Source organism: Streptopelia decaocto (assembly GCF_964273445.1).
Source record: "Streptopelia decaocto genome assembly, chromosome: 2".
Classification (NCBI taxonomy): domain Eukaryota; kingdom Metazoa; phylum Chordata; class Aves; order Columbiformes; family Columbidae; genus Streptopelia; species Streptopelia decaocto.
The window spans coordinates 101023774-101037002 of NC_138655.1; the positions used below are offsets into that span (position 1 = coordinate 101023774).

Here is a 13229-nt window from a genome sequence, read left to right on the forward strand (position 1 = left end):
CTAGAACTGTAGTGCATCTAAAACCTCAGTGGTTTCCCTGCAATATTCCCTTGTTAATGATAAATTCTTCTTTCTGTTTATTGGGGCCTTTGCTTGTTTATTTGAAGGTTGATGGTCCCATACAACTTTGTGACTGTGTAGTGCAGTGCTTAAACATTAGTTAAAAACAAACAAACAAACACATGTGTTATAGGTGGTATTTAAAACTGCAAGTCTACTAAGAGCTGGAATTGACAGTTTCTATTCATTGCTTGTTGACTACCGAAGTGTAAGCCAAGAACAACCACACTCTTAAATGTCTCTGTTAATTGTTTAAATATATCACTCAGAGTGCCTGCAATAATCAGAGAAGTCAGGATCTTTACTTGGTTTAAGATGTTTTCTCACTAATAATTATGAGGGAAAAGTCAGCTGATAGAGACTTAGTACTCATTAGTATAAATAATTCTTCATGGCAGACGTTCCTCATTCCAAGGCTTATTTTTATTGATCAAAGAAGAAGCCAAATTATCTGCTAAATATAAACTAAGGGAATTAAAGGAGTAGAGAGGCTGTTTTAAACTACTTGTTCCTTATTATCTAAAATATTCCTACTTACCCATTCTTCTTTCTCTTTAAGTTATGCAGCAGTAATGCAAGTGGCATTTCAAGTAGGAATATCCTATTATTGCCATCATAGAAGTGAATAAATTCAGTGTAATGGGATAATTCTGGACCTATTAGGAAAAACACTGTGATTATGTCTCCTCTTGCTTGCTCCTGCTACACAGTAAAAAGACATGCAGTAGAAAATATGTCAATGTAACTGAGATAATTAATGGTTTTGGCTACCATTTTCAACATAAACTGCTAAGTAGGGGTGACTTTCATGAAGTAACTACTTTAATTTTATTATTTTCCTGCACATTTCCTATTGGAAAATCTGGTAGATCAAGTGCTGATCTGTAATAGTGATCTGTATAGTGAATAATTATCTGTAGCTACACCTCCCAACACTCTGATGTGTGGAAGGGAAATGAAGAAGAAGGTCTTGGAACCTCTCTCTTGATTTACCCTGTATATAACTAGATGAGATTGGCCAAAGAAGTCTAATTTTTGATTGCTCTGTAGAACAGATTGACATCAGCTATTTAACATACTGGTGAATTTTTCTCAAGGAATGTACTCTGCATAAAGAAATCAATAACCTGCATGGTCCAGGTGCCACACGACTGTGCTTAGGTTTGCAAAAAGCTGCTGTTAATAATATCTAACACAGTTGTTGAAACTGTAATCACACCAAAGTTCAAAATTTTCTTTCAGAAGCAGCTTATTTCCAGGAAGAAAGATGGGTCAGACCTCCAGCTGTTGCAAGGCCTCACAGTCCCTCACACATGAGTAGGATGACATTGATTTGATCCTTTGAGGGAGGATGGGATAAAATATAGCCATGGTGGCTGGGAAGACTAAATCCCCTGCCAGTGAGACGAAGGGAACAGTGCTGCATGGACTACAGAACTCAGAGAGAAAAGGTAATCGAAAAACCTATTGTGTTTTGCTAGTCCCTGGATGTAAGGAATGGTCTGATCTGTTGAAGAAATTTAGTGTTTGGAGTTTCTCAGATTTGTACATGGTCAGTCGTGCATTTGTAACATTTCAGCAGTTGCAGATGAACTAAATGCCATAACCCACTGACCATGTCTCCTCTTCCCTAGATAGGCCCTTTCTGTTTAGAGCTGCAAGGAGAGTTGTATCACAATTACTAATTTGAAAGCATGGTCTGTCACTATGGTCTACTACCTTTTCTGAGAATTATCCACAGAAATGGATGCAATTCCTACTTCTGCTTCCTGTCTTGGAGAAGGTTTTGTTGGAGCGAAATAAGGACTCAGCAAAACAAGTCGATTCAATGTGAATCACGCTAAAGCCATTTATTACAGAAACAAGCCTCCTTATATATGCAATTATATTCTAATCACGTGTCCATGCTCCAAGCATGGATTCGCTAAATGAATATCGTGGGCTGTCCGTGCGCTGGAGTCTCACTGATGATACGTCCGATGATTCACACCACGTCAGGACCCCGGTGATTGTGGAACGCCCCTCTTTCTCACAGCAGATTCTGTTCTCAGCTTCTCGAAGCGGCCTTGAGATTCCTTTGAGCCTGACTAATTCAGCAACAGATCTTTATCTATCAAAACCCCTCCACAAGGTTTAGTGTGAGATGCAGTGGCCTCTAACATAAAATCCCATAATAGGCTACTTTAGGATTTACATACTGGTTTACAACACAGTCTGCAAAACTTTGAGTAATGCATTTCTCAAGTTACAGCTGAAATTTTTTAATCAGTGACTTTTTAATCATGTCCACATTTTAAAGACTCTCATAGAACACAGCAATTTAAATGCAACTGTTCTAGACATTTCAATTTCAACTGACTGGGCTATCATAAGCACACCTACCTTTTGGCTGCACTTTGATTCTTGAACCTATCATGAATGGTGATGAAATAATATCCTAAATCCACTGAGCTATTTTAACTGACATTCACTAGTAAAGTGTTGTGGATTAGAGCTGTTTTTACAGGGAACAAAAGCTTAACATCCTACAGATGGCTGAATGACCTGGAGTTTAGTTCAATTTTAAAGCTTATTATTTACTTCCTGCTTTCCCTGTTCTGATTATTTTTCACTTCTTGTCAAGAGGAACAATATGAACTTGTTTAATGAAATTAAGTATACTTCCAGAAATGCATCAATCTGAATGGCTAGACAGAAATCAACGAATACAGTAATATTGACGTCAAGAGGCCTGCATGTTATTTTCATTTGTATTCTTAAATAAAGTGGTGTTGTCTCCACCTTACAGATTTTGTTTTGGGTGGCAACCAACCTGTGTTAGTTTTTACTACACACCTTTTATATTATTCAGCCTTTTTTTGGCTAAAAAAATAGTTCAAAAATACTTGTGTATGTAAAATTGAAATATTGATATTTTAAGTTTTAAAGTAATGATACAGAGAAATTTACATAACTACATGCTGCTGCAGCAGAAAGTTGTTATATACAATCAGTTACTCTTAGAAACTGGAGCTTTTAAAAATAATCCCATAGACAGAGACATGTAGGAATTATCTTGTGTGGTGGTATGTTTCAGTTTCTCCTCTTAAGGTTTATAGGATTTTAGCTACGAGATTGTTATGCTGAGATTTGTGTGGGAAAGGTAAAGGCACTGGAATTTCTTTATATAATGTAAAAAACCACTTCATTTAGATACAGTTAATGACTTAATGAAAAAAAAAAAAAGAAATAAACATAATGAAAATGAGCTACTGCTAACTAGAATGGTGCCAGGACAACTCATTTGTATTTCATCTTTCCCTTGAGATAAACTTCTCTACACAGAGAACTTGAGATGAGTTTTAGACATTGACTTTGTTTGGTTCTTAATCTAGCCAGATCTTCTGAATTTATCTTGAGATGCTGAAGAACTCTGTCTCATCTCACAGCCCCCAAACCTGTCTCAAGGCAACCCAAAGATGTCTTTGGAGTGGACTGAGGCATTTATTACTGTGTTGACATAGGTGGTTCTTAATTGATGATGTTGGAGTGTAAATTTCCATCTCGTAGGTCAGGAGTCAATGACATTGCTAGGGAAGAAGCTTACTCATTTGCTAGAGGAATAGGTCAGAGGTCTTTTGAGGTATGTGGCAATTACTGTATTTTGCAGGTAAGGGACCAAGCATGAAAGATTTCCTCATCTTCTGAGAGGAACTGAAGAATAGGAGAGCTGCATCAGAACAGTCTCTCTGCTTCTCTCTTCTCTGTGCAATGATAAACTGAAGTGAGATAAACTTAATCAGAACAGCAAGAGAGTTTTTCATTTTCTTCATGTCTGCTCAACCTAACAAAACCTAACACCTACTCTCCTGCCTGCCTTGACAGAAGCCTGGATGCCAGGTTGCATCTGCCTAGCATGTTTGCCTATCATATCATAAATGGTTTTCAAAATTAAGCAGACAAAAATGAGACTTGATAGAGCTTGTAGCCAGACTAACATAGCCAAATGCCTCTTCCATTCTTCCTCCCACCCTGGCAGAAGAGGTGCACTCTGGTCCTCCTCAAACAGTTGTCTCACTTAATGGAACATTTACAATGACTTTTCACCATAATTAACAATTATTAGTTCTGCTACAAACAGTTCATTATTGCAAGCTTCTCCCAGACTTGTAATATGTAGACAAGCATTATTCTCTGCAGTGCTCAGCTTCATTACTGAATAAGGGCAGTGCTCAGAAATTCCAAGGGAAAAGCAGAATCGGGTTATCTTAGTGGGTATTATGGGAGGTAGTATGCACAGCAGCTTTTCTTTTCCAAACTGAATAAGAAATTCACAATTCCAAACTGGAAAAAAAAAAAATCTGAAAAAGTAAAAAGTGGGGTCCTTCAGTTTTATGCTGGCATGTAAAATAGTTGTGCCTTCACTGTCTGGCCTTCATTGCTCTTGCTTCTTTGGTTTTTGTTTTTGTGTTTGTTTGGAGCTTTTTCCCCTTTATTTATATATTTATTTTTGTTAGTTTTTACTTTTTGTGGAAATATTTTCACAATTTATTTAAATACATTCCTTTATTTTAAAAAGTCATGTTTTATTTACACAGACATAAATGCTCTTCCATTTTCATTAAGCCCTATTAATCTACTTGAAATATGTAAACAGGAAGAAGATCAAATCTCAAGAGAGCTCAGAAGCTGAAAATTTGAAATTCAGATGCGGAGATTTTCAGGTGAGTGCCACATCCATTAGCCCACTGCATATCGAGTCAAAGTAGAAGCCCAGCTCCAGAGCTTCTTAGACCATCTGTGTCAAGATACAGAATAGATTTAAAGGGTGGTTCACTCTCCGATGCTTTTCTTTCATGCTCCTTGTTTGGAGTTTGACAGTTATGAGAAGTATTTTCTCAGACAGTTAACAGCAGTGGAAGCTTTTGGGAGGTAAATGTCTTCAGCAGTTAAGATGACAAGGTGGTTTGTCATCTTGAGCACCTTAGTGGAAGTTCAGCAGCCTAGTGTGGGGAAATGTGGGATCAGAAGTGCAAATTTGCATGTATTTCAGCAGTGGCAACAGCTGATGAAGGTAACTGGATGTCTCTCAGCATAAATTCCTGTTGCCTGTCTTCATTTTTTTCCCAGTAGTTGTGATCACTGGTTGTTGTATTCACACTCTCTTTGAAGCTGATTTTAACTTCATTGCCTCCCATTACATCAGACCAGGTTAGTTATATCCCTTATCCTGCCTTGCTACAATGTTGCCTGCTCAGACTGTTTAAAGCAGCATTTGTGACTCTTTGTGCAAAAAGTAATATGAAGTTAAACTACAGAGATGAAAGGAGTTCCTATCTTCTGCCTCAGAAATGCCTGAAAACAATGAGATTCCTTTGTAGGCTGTATGAATTTCTGTGTTTTTTTTCAGGCAGTGTTAGACTGTTACAGTTGTTCAGTCAGACCTGCACTTTAACACAGCCTCTAGAGGTTCATCATTTTCATGCCAGCCCACAGTAGATGTTCAAGCTATGCAAAATCTCTTGGAAAGACTCAGACTTAAGCATTTCGACCAAATAAAGCTAGAAGAGAAATATCTAAATATACCCAAACCTGAGAATATGACCTTATTATATGGTATAGTGATTAGGGAGCTTTAGAATGGATGACAGAATGAACTCTCTTTACCATTCAATGTCTGGCTAACTTCAATGGAGTGTTTTATACTACGGAAATTAAATTGATTATACTTTTTGTTTACCTTCAAAGTAGATCCTTTTCAGAGGGAAATTCAATATCTCTTAATTAATTTATTTTCATTATAGAAATGCAAACAATGTATAATTGCTAAATTAGTGGCAGGGGCAGAGGAAGGAGGCTAGATGTGGCTATCTGGGATTTTATAAACACAGTTATCACAGAAAGCAGTATGTCCAGCCCAGTGGAAACAGCCAAGACAGAATCCAAATTATGTAAATTTGTTCTCTTTTCCTTAAAATGTACATTGTGTTTTACATCAGAATTACCACCTTAAAAAATTGTATGACTGCTCCAGTGTGCTGATCGTTTCCGTATTTTAACAAATGCTTTCTACTGGTATCAATTAAAAGCTAGTGTTCTTCTGATTAATACTGACTATGTTAGGATGTCATGAAACTCAATTTATATATAAAACCTAATTGCAAACAGATTTATTAAAAGTGTAAAATGTTGCCCATAACTGATAAATCATTTCACATTGTTCCCCTGTATCCTCTTCAATGAAAGAAAGATCAGATTAGGGTTATTACGGAGCCCTGAAAAAAAAGGGACTGGCTGATCAAAAGATTTTATAGGTGAGCTGATTTCATCTCAGGCTTTAGGGTATTTTTGTTGCAGAATAAACAGCTGCTGGTTCTTCATTACACTAAGGTCTTCCCAGGCAGATACTGCTTTAAAATCAGTGAGCAACTGCCCTGTGCAGAAATTTAGGCAAAGGTCTTTGCATCAGGGATGTCCTCTGCTTTCAAGAGATCAAAGGGATGTCTCAAAAGACTCCAAAAGATAGCAACTCATGCACTGTGTAACTGTAGCTATTAATGTTTTACGGCAACTTTCCCCCCCCACCTTAGTCGTTCCCATATTAGTCGTTCCCATAGCGATTGCCTATCCACCACTAACAAATGATTTTAGGGCTGATTTTGGAGTCCTGTCTGTCCTCATCAAAGACTTTTGTCTCCTAGACAAATTACGATTATTCCCAAGGCAACAGGCCCTTGGCCATGGGGAATTACAAACTGTTAATGAAAGAGCTCTGTTCTGCTATACCTTTCACTGGGATAATGGTATTTTCCTGGCTTCGCTGGCTTCTGATGCTCAGTTTAAACTGCTGTAGGTCTCACACGTTTACTGAAAACTTACTGTAGCTTCCTGCTCACAAGGTGGCACATGGATTTAATTCTGATAGACCTGGTAGAAGTGGTCAAATGGTTTTTCAAAGACCAGTTCCCCAGTCTGTCAAAATTAAAACTTTCTTTTTTACACCTTGTTTTTGATGGAGGTTTATTATACATATTTTAAGGGAAAATATTGAACTTGTCCAATAGGCTTCAAGTATTAGTAACCATTTTTTGTTGCCATTCCTACCCAAAACAAATGCCTTTTTTATATGCTACATGGTGTTGCCAGAGTGGTTCTGTTTCTCTTCAAGCACCTGAACCCTTAGAAAGGGCTAGAAAGTCAGTTTCAGTTCTTTCCATCTAATCCTTTCGTTCAAAAGACACTAAGTTTGTAACAAATGCTGAAGTATTTCAGGAAAATAGGTATTTCCACTGTGTTTTATTATCTCTGGTCCATCCACACAGCCACCCAAGAATGATTGCATTAGCAGGAATAACAGTAATAAAGAGTTATAATCTGTGTTTGAATGTCAATTACATAATTTCTAAACAATTCCAGAAATTTCTTTTAATGTAATTTCTGCAGCATAAATTTGGACAAACTTTCAGCACTGGATGGCCGTTCTGCATCTGGTTTCTGTTACTGAGAAGCTGACAGACACCATTTGCTCAGACCATCTGCAGAGGAAAAGTTTTTTTTCTTTTAAGGCAGACTGCTTTTGCTTTCAGCATCTCAGACTTGAAGTAACACAAGGCACATGTTGCTTCCGGGTAAGTGTGGGAATGATATTGTTAAATTTCTTCTGTGTAGCACTTGGTCATATACTTGACATATGAGGGATACACGCTTGAGAAAATAAATGTGTCATTTTAAATATTTGGTGTGCATTAAGGGGTTGATAAAAAGCCTGCTGTAACTGGTGTGTCTCCCTGACTTTACTAGCATGTGTTAGATCCTCAGCCCTTTTTGAGATTTTCTAGAAGATCCAGATTCTGTGAAAATATTAATTACTTGTCTGCTTGTGAAAACACTTGCAACATCCTAACTGTTACACTATTTTCTTACTGGATGCCCAGAGTTAAGAAAGACTTCAGAGCTCTTTTACATTAGCTTAATAAGAAAGAAACAAGTGGAGCACCACTTGTGCCACCGTGATGATCTTTACCAAATGTTTTTTGTTTGAAGTCCATGTTGATGAAGGTACCCTAAGGCTTTGTTGACCTGCAGCAGTGACCCAGAGGACAACGCTGTTACCACAGCCCAGCTCTTGCTGGCAGAATGAGACCTCCAGATGCCAATGTCGACTATGTCTTCCAAAGCTGAACGTGCACTGGAGCTGATGTTTGGCGCTGAAGTACACAAAGAGATTAAAATGTTATTGGCTCTTCCTGCAAGAGACTGTCAAGTAATCAAACAGTCCCCGAAGACAGAGAACAAATTCTCCATGCTGGCTAATAAATTCCACAAATGCACAGATTCTGTTAGATTTGGGGCCAAATTCAGAGGAAGCCACATCCAGCCAATGGACAGTCAAATCAATATGCTAAAAAAATATAACTGTTATGTTAATACATATATGAAACAGAAATCCCATCCCTCTTTCAGCCAGTTTTCAGGGTCTGAAATAGAGTAAGTACCAGATTTACTTTTGCCAGTTAATTACTGTCACAGAGGAGTGATTTAGGGTCCTACTTGCCACAGAGCTGTGTTTAGATCACTTCAAGAAAAGTGCGACTTAACAGAGTTTGGTGACAATGTTCACTCTTACTTACTGCATGGAGGAAATATGCCAAGCAGAATAGCCTGAGAGTTGTTTTAGAGTGATTTATATGGGACAGGAGATGCGAAAGGGTAGAGTGAGGCTCTCCCATTGAGTGACAAGGTTCAGAATGGGCCTCCTTGCTTTCTAAACTCAGAGAGGAGTTTAGGTGTAGCTGGATCCAAACTTAGCCCCAGACTTGATCGACAGCTCATGTCTAAAAGACATAGATGGTAAGGGAAAACAGGTAAGGGATTATATATATTTATGGCCAAAGGATTATATGTGTACACCTGATTCTTTATCTCACTTGTCTAGGATTTCAAAGTGTCATCATTCTGCATCTCAACCTGTTTACCTTTCCTGTAGGAGCCTGCTGCCAGGTCTATTCAAAGTCTAGTTCCTAGGTCTCTCCAAGCAAACTCTCAGGCAGTTAAGTTTGTAGAAATAAATAATTTAATAGAGTAGTACAGGAGCAGGGTGGGCTTGAGCTGGATGCCTTCACAGAGGTCCCAGCCAAGCACAGAAATTTGTGGGGTTTTATACCCTTACAGACTATGTACCTACCTCTCACACCATGATTCAGTCCAATAGCAATATTTGAGTCTGGGGTCTTCTTGTTGCTCATTGGATACTTTTAATTGACCTCAGACAGCCCCTTGTTTTGTTTAGCTGTAGATACTGTTTACAGTCCATAGCCCCTTAGTGCCTGCTTTGAAGGTGGTGTTTTATCTGAATGAATCCTATTTCTTACCAGCAAAGTGCAGAACAGGCCTTAGCTCACAGATGTCCGTAGTAGTCTGTAGCTGCTTTTGTTTCCATTAAGACAATGAAAGTTTCGTGAATATGAGCAGAACTTCGCAGGACACAGCTTAAGATTTCAGCAAATTCGTCTTACTAAGTAACATGAAGCAGATAGTATATTAAAAATCACATGACCTTATAATTCTAAGTGATTCATTCTATTTAATACACATTTACTTATGCTAAACGATCTATAAGAAATTTAAATTGAGGTTATCCAATGATCTGTGAGCAGTAAAAGATCATCAACGCACAGCCAGCTTGTTTAGCAGAGAAAGCTCACAGTAGCTCACCCAGGCAGTCATATTTATGGAGTAAAGTGGTTGGCTCATAGTCAGTCACACACAGTGGGAAAGGTCTGTGCAAGACTCCCTGCACCCACAACTGGTTGGTATTCAGTGCTGCTCTGCTTCCTTGTGGGTTTCCTAATAGGAGATCTTGGCCCAGCTGCAGCTCAGGCCTTTACCTCCTCTGGAGCTTGGACCAAACTGCTGGTGGGGGGGTGCGAGTGCATCTGCAACAATTACAAACATATTTGTTTTCCTTTTATAAAGGAGTCTTTCAGGAACACCAGATTTCTTTTTTGACAGTGTAATAATATTCCCCTTTACAGATGTAGTAAACATGAGGGCAAAAGACATGAGTTATATGATAACCCTCTACACTTCGAGACACACTGCAGTTACCAGAAGCTTTGCTATTTGTATGACAAAGCTTGTTTGGGGGGTCCTTGAAGCTGTATGACAGTGAGCATCTACACCCACCTACAGCTGTGGTGTTACTGGGACCACAACACTTAAATCCTTTATACAGCCTGCTCCTGATGTTTGATTTAGTTCTTGTGGTAGGAGGTTGACATTTGCTAGTTTTGGAGGCTGAAAGTCTGCTTCTTCCCCAAAATAATGGATAAAGGCAGTCAGTATTTACTCCTGCAGAACAAGTGATGGTAGAGGCAAACTCTCTCAGCTATTTCAGTCTTGTAGCTTAACCTCCATCCAGATGGACAAATTAGTGAATGGCATGGGCCTCAGCCCTTTCCACAGAGACAATCCACAGGAAGTTTACTACTGTCTGGGATAATAAGTTTTGCTGCATTGTATTCTTAAAGTGAGTAGTAATATATTCAAATGTTAGAATCCCTCCTTCAAAGTAGCTTAGCTATTTAGAGGTGAAGAAGAACTAAAAATATGAGGGTAGATGGGAGTAATGCTATCCAGAGATACAAAAATGTTTTCATGGCTCTCAGTGTCAGTTCAGTGAAGTGGAGCCAAGTAGAACAGGTTTAAAACACATTAGGAAAAGGAATTTTTTTTTTTCTGGCAGCAACAACACCTGTTTCTATTCTGTCTCACAGGAAAAATAGCAACTGTCTACACATGACAGTAGCTAAAACAGTCAAAAAGGCAGATGTACTATTGCAACACAGGCTGTGCCCTGAAGAACACTATGTCCTGTTGCGGACATAAAGTGTGATTTTTTTTTGCAGGTAATCTTCAGACAAGTTTCTGACTTTAAATATTTTATTTGACTGTTGTTATAATAATGCAGACAAAGCACAGTGCTATCTCCCAGATGGAAATCTCTTTAATAATTTGTTTAGTACAGGAAAATCTGTGCTTCTTATTAAGAAGAACAAGCTCTTTATCACTGTCTTATTTAGATTATAAGACTCCTCTTCCCAATCTGTCTTTTCAGAAACATCACTAAAACGGTCTATTGTCACACTAGCTTGGGCTATAAAGATGTCATATCCCAAGCAATGTTAAGCTTTCTCTGGGACTGCTTCGGTGAATTTAAAAAAAAAAACAACTAAGGTGCCACAGGAGCTGATTCTGATGCTTTCAGTATGTGACCTTGGGCTGATCTTGAATCGTACCAATAACTCAGTCTGGTGGTAACAATATCTGCTTCTAAATCAGAATTAAAACTCAGATTTTGCTCTTAAGAGGTAATAAGGGAGCCCATTACCTAGTTTTGATTTGACTTTTTGGCCTCTGTGTTTTCCAACACCCTAACAGGGCCTTTGCACTGAGCATACAGCATTTTACATACAACCTGCAGTACTAAAGGCTTTATATTTTAGCACATGTGCACACAAATAAGTTTCATAAAACTCAGTCTTTGTGCTGTAGAGCATCAGTCAGCAATGGAACACTGTGTTGTAACCAGATGGGACTGGACAATAGATCATTTGTTTTACTAGCTAGGCAAACAAAAGGTAAATCTGTGCATCACGTTTATTTTGGTGTTAAAGAAAAATACTTTCATATTGTTTATAAAATAAATTACTATGAAATATAAAGATATTTAAGAAGGAGCATTATTAAATTTTGGGGCTGGGAAATAATTTCTATCTTAAAACAAATCCCTTTCCGCAAGTATTAATACTACAGTTATGACACCTGACCTTCCAAAATGCCAAGGGAATGCTGTGATGCTCTGAACATCTGTAATTACACTGAAAAATTAGTCTGCTTGTTTGACTCAGGAAGGTGCTCTTGATGTGGATTTCCTGGTAGCCTGCTTTTACAGCATTTCAGTTTACATTGTGGAGTAGCCTTGAAGCATGTCAACTGGATTCCTTCTGGATGAAGCTAATTAAGAAGCCATGCTTCAATTTAAAGTGGGCATTTAGTCTTTGGGACCCCTCTGAAGCTACTCCAAGAGTGGGGAGTGCCCTGTCCCTAAATGCAACATATTGAAAACTGAACAGTGAGGGTGCCAGGTTCTCAGCAGGAACTGCTACACTGCTCAGCTCTGCAGATCTGCTCCTCCTGGTCTGCTCTGTTTGCTAAGGCAGACTCAGGCACCACCTTGTAGTTGACAGCATGGGCTTGCTATGGGCTCTCTGTGTGCTGTGAGCTCTGTAACAGGGCAGCATCTTTGAAGCAAATTGCTTCCACACTCAATTTTACAGGCATGCTTTCCATCTGAAAGAGACATAAATTGTTTCTGAAATCTAGAGGTTAGCAGTCAATTTCTTCCTATGCTGTGATGTTTTTCAAATGCCAGCTGCACCATACTTTGGCATGAACCTGATTATAGTGTTTAAAGCCACCTCTAAAAATGTCTTGTTATAGGCAACTCACATTTCTTTATTCAGAAGACAAAATGAGGTGAGAATATTGTACTTATTCAGGCATTGTTGGCTGTTGATCTGATATGTTACTGTTGGACTCAATTAATTTTACTAACTTTTACAAAGTTCTTTCCAGTTTGACTCCACCCTTTGGACCAGTCTGAGAAATGTTTGTGGCTTTACCCTTCTGTGAATCTTCAGATCTGTATCTAGATTTGAAGCTCTCCAATGTTTGGGAAGGCTAACATCAATGCTAGTTTTAATTACTATAAAATATATATTATTAGGTTATTATTTTTATAACATATTGGAAGCACTTTTGAGATTGAGCACCTACTTATGAATTGTCTCCTTTGAGAGTGTTCATGTGTAAAAAAAAAGGAAAGTGTACCTGTATTGAACCTGCAGCTTCAGTGTTACTTTCTAAAGAGCCTTGTAGAGATTCTAAAAGCATTCACAGTGTTAACTAATTGTGACTGTTAATTATATTTACAGATTTTGAAAGTGTAGTGCTTTCTTCATTAAAATACTACTACTATAGAAATTTTTCCCCTGCATTTCAAATAAGTTGTCAAATCATTGGTGCTTGTCAGTAAAGAATTATGTTACTCCTACTTTATTTCCCAGTTATTTCTGAACAGGAAATATAACACATTTGAGGAGTGCTTTGAAATTTTTTGTTTTCAGTTA

At 38.2% G+C, this 13229-nt stretch overlaps 1 long non-coding RNA gene across 2 annotated transcripts; it reads left to right on the top strand.

Annotated features, from left to right (window-relative positions):
• The first annotated feature begins 350 nt into the window (after window positions 1–350).
• On the top strand, window positions 351–12963 carry LOC309437144. 2 transcript variants are annotated; one of them, XR_014183505.1, is made up of 5 exons: window positions 351–1511; window positions 4697–4763; window positions 5170–5250; window positions 7483–7667; window positions 8083–12963. It is a non-coding gene; the product is annotated as an uncharacterized lncRNA (long non-coding RNA). The 2 variants fall into 2 exon arrangements; XR_014183506.1 differs by lacking the exon at window positions 5170–5250.
• The last annotated feature ends 266 nt before the right edge of the window (window positions 12964–13229 follow it).